This window comes from Neoarius graeffei, chromosome 7, assembly GCF_027579695.1.
Source record: "Neoarius graeffei isolate fNeoGra1 chromosome 7, fNeoGra1.pri, whole genome shotgun sequence".
NCBI classification, from domain to species: domain Eukaryota; kingdom Metazoa; phylum Chordata; class Actinopteri; order Siluriformes; family Ariidae; genus Neoarius; species Neoarius graeffei.
This window is the reverse complement of record NC_083575.1, coordinates 76,207,851-76,211,962: the sequence shown is the minus strand read 5'-3', so window position 1 is coordinate 76,211,962 and position 4,112 is coordinate 76,207,851. Positions and strand designations below refer to the sequence as shown.

The 4,112-nt window shown below is 48.0% G+C and overlaps 1 long non-coding RNA gene across 1 annotated transcript; it reads left to right on the top strand.

Moving 5' to 3' along the window:
- Positions 1-2,175: 2,175 nt before the first annotated feature.
- Positions 2,176-3,679, top strand: LOC132888772 (uncharacterized). Its single transcript, XR_009654970.1, has 3 exons — positions 2,176-2,501; positions 2,609-2,711; positions 2,910-3,679. It is a non-coding gene; the product is annotated as an uncharacterized LOC132888772 (long non-coding RNA).
- The last annotated feature ends 433 nt before the right edge of the window (positions 3,680-4,112 follow it).

Genomic DNA, 4,112 nt, shown 5'->3' with positions numbered 1-4,112 from the left:
CCTCCTCATATAGGGCGCGGTCACTGGGAAGGCACACAAACACAGGTTAATTGCTCTCAGGTGAAGTGATTCTGCCACTTACCTTCCCTGACTCCGCCCTCCTGTCACAGACCGGCGCTTGACCACGCCCCCGCTGCCACATACCCCCACCGCCCGACTCAGGCCGGGTGCCCGTCCGGTCTGCAGCCGACTCCCCCCCCCCCCCCCTTGACGGGAGAGGAAGTCCGCCACGACCATCTGCGCCCCCGGCCTGTGGACCACCTAGAAGTTGAAGGGTTGGAGTGCCAGATACCAACGGGTGATCCACGCGTTGGCATCCTTCATGCGGTGGAGCCACTGGAGGGGCACGTGGTCCGAACAGAGGGTGAAAGGGCGCCCCAGCAGGTAGTAACGGAGGGCAAGGACCGCCCACTTGATCACCAGGCACACCTTCTCAATCGTGCTGTAGCGCCCCTCACGCACTGACAGCTTCCGACTGATGTAAAGGACCGGGCGGTCCTCCCCCTCCACCTGCTGGGACAAAACGGCCCCCAGCCCTCTGTCCGACGCATCCGTCTGTAACGTAAAAGGGAGAGAGAAGTCAGGGGAGTGTAAAAGTGGCCCCCCACACAGTGCAGCCTTTACCTCAGAGAAAGCCCGCTGACACTGCTCCGTCCACTGGACTGGATCTGGCGCTCCCTTTTTAGTGAGGTCAGTCAGCGGGCTGGTGACGTCCGAATAATTAGGTATAAACCTACGATAGTAGCCAGCCAGCCCCAGGAACTGTCTCACCCCCTTTTTGGTCTTGGGCCTCGGGCAGGCCGCAATTGCTGCTGTCTTATTTATTTGGGGACGCACCTGCCCGTTGCCCAAGTGGAAGCCCAGATACCTTACTTCCAACCGCCCAATCGCACACTTCTTTGGGTTGGCAGTGAGTCCCGCCCGCCTCAGCGACCTAAGGACGGCCCTCAGGTGTTGCAGGTGCCGCTGCCAGTCATTACTATAAATGATAACATCATCCAAATACGCGGCCGCATAGGTGGCGTGGGGCCGGAGGACCCTGTCCATCAGCCGCTGAAACGTAGCGGGCGCCCCAAACAGCCCAAACGGAAGTGTGACGAACTGGTGTAAGCCGAACGGTGTGGAAAAGGCCATTTTCTCCCAGGATAATGGAGTCAAGGGGATCTGCCAATATCCCTTCATCAAATCCAGTGTCGAGTAAAAGCGAGCCGTGCCTAGTCGATCGAGCAGCTCATCAATACGAGGCATTGGATACGCGTCGAATTTAGACACCGCGTTGACTTTTCTATAGTCCACACAGAACCGGACCGAGCCGTCGGCCTTGGGAACCAAGGCCACCGGGCTGCTCCAGTCACTGTGGGACTCCTCGACGATGCCCATTTCGAGCATGGCCTGAAGTTCTTCCCGAACCACTTTTTTTTGTGTTCGGGTAGCCTGTAAGGGCGGCTACGCACTACCAGCCCCGGGGGCGTCTCTATGTGGTGTTCTATGAGGTTAGTGCGACTGGGCAGGGGCGAGAACACATCCGAAAACTCGGCCTGCAACTGGACGACCTCCATGAGTTGGGTCGGGGAGAGGTGGTCTCCACAGGGGACCGGAGAGGTACGTGATGCCAATGTCCCTTTTTGAACCTCCGGCCCCAGCTCCGCCTTCTCCGGAACTACCGACACCAACGCCACGGGGACCTCCTCGTTCCAGAGTTTCAGCAGATTGAGGTGGTAGATCTGTAGCGCCCCACCCCTGTCTGTTCGCCTCACCTCATAGTCGATGTCCCCGACTCGCCGTGTGACCTCAAACGGCCCTTGCCACTTGGCGATCAATTTGGAGCTCGACGTGGGCAGCAGTATGAGTACTTTATCTCCCGGTGTGAACTCTCTAAGGTGCGTACCCTTGTTGTACAGGCGGGCTTGCCGTTCCTGGGCCTGCCGCAAATTCTCCTGAGTTAGGTGGGTGAGCGTGTGGAGTTTTGCGCGCAGGTCCATAACATACTGAATTTCATTCTTACTTTGTGAAGGTCCCTCCTCCCAATTTTCCCGCAGCACGTCCAGGATGCCGCGCGGCTTACGCCCATATAATAATTCGAATGGGGAGAACCCCGTGGAGGCTTGGGGGACCTCTCGCACTGAGAACAGCAAGGGTTTGAGCCACTTATCCCAATTACGTGCGTCCTGTCATTATTATAGTGCTCAACGTGGACCGCTTCACTCCAGCAATAAAGACAGCCATGAATTATGTACAAGATTGTCTTGGACGAAATGCCAGAAATTACACAATGATTCTCTTCACTGGAGCGGATAATTTGGATGGAAAACCCATTGAAACCTTCATTCAAGAGAATCAACATCTCAATGAATTAGTGAAAATACATGAGAACAGATTTCATGCACTCAATAACCGAGACACCACCAATAAGCCCCAAGTGGATGAACTGCTGAAGAAGATCAATTTAATGTATGAACAAAATCATAAAGAATATTACACAGATTCTGATCACAAAAAAGGTATTAATTTTTTTAAGTATAAAAGTAGGATTACAGTTAAATGTAATTTTCATGTTTTACATATGTGTGAGCAGATAACATTAATTATTATTATTTTTATTTAACAGGAATGCCATCTTCAAGCAGTGGTTGGTTTAGTCATGCAAAAACAACGGTCACAACTCGTTTAACAGGAATCAGGACTCATCTGGGATTGTCTGATTAGCCTAAGTATATCTGAACTTTTGCTTATTGTGAATATGATTATAATTATATTCATAATTTTTTTTTGTTTACATTAATCTTGATATGAGTACATTTAACACAAACTGATTCTCACTTTCATGCATGCAAGTAGCTTGACTCCATAATGTATATAATAAGTAAAATATGGTTGGTGGTGTTGTGCTTTCCACTGTTGCCTCACAGCAAGGAGGTTTGGGGTTCAACTCTGTGGACTGACTAGAGGACTTTCTGTGAGAGGATTGCATGTTCTCCTCGTGCCTGCATACTTCGTCCTTGGAGTGCTCTGGTTTCCTCCCACACTCCAAAGACATTGGATCTAATGACTAAACTCACCATAGGTGTGAGTATGAGTGTGAATGGCTGTCTGTCTCTCTGCATTAGGCCCGTGATAGAGTTAGGGCGATCTGTCCAGGTGTACCCCACCTCCTGTCCAGTGTCAGATGGGATTGGCTTCACCTCATCCATGACCTGTTATGGATAAGCAGTATAGAAAATAGATGGATGATGTAAAACCACCATCAGCTCACTCTCTCTTGGTGTGGTTATGTGAAATGTACTATACATTGCAATTCATGCTTGTTATTTTTCCTTTTTGATTGTAAACCAATGTATATTGCACTTTGTAATACTATCCATTGTATCATGAAATTTTACAGATATCATAACCTTATCATTTGTATTTACTGGCTTGTTTTATGATTCGTGTTTGTAGCTCCTCAACAATAAACAAGAATAAAATACAGATAAACTGCAACTGTTCAACTGTTGATTCCCCCCCCCCCCAATTTTTAAAATTATGTCTACAGCATATAATTTGTACATTTTATTGGCATTATGTTTTAAAATGGGGCAGGGATATATGATTCAGTGATTCGTCTGAGTATTTGTTTTATTTATGATGCTTGGGTTTTTGTCATTAATCAGCCATAATAAAAACACTTGGAAAAAATAAACTGTTCATTTTTTCCTGCTGAGTCCAATGTATAAATACACGTGTGTTGGAAATGGACAGAGGATATAAACCAGAAACCAGTTGTGATTTTAAACAGTTGTCCTTATATTGTTGCATGAGCTCCACCATGTGGATATATATTAAAATCTTTGCTTCTAGAGTTCATCACTAGATGGAGTCCTTGAATTAGGCTCCTGGTGTTGCTGGTTCTCTCAGAGACGTGGCATTGATCGGTTTACCTGCCCTCAGTATGTCTCACTTTAATATCTGTAAGTGTATTCCCCCCCACTTAAACTGCTGACATTTGAAAACTTACTGCTAACTGATCCATCAGGAAAAGGTAATTCTCTCCAATCTGCTCAGCATGCAGAAGTCCAAGCTTTACAAAACACACTAGAAAGGGCAGTAAACGAGAAAATTGAGGAATTAGTCTG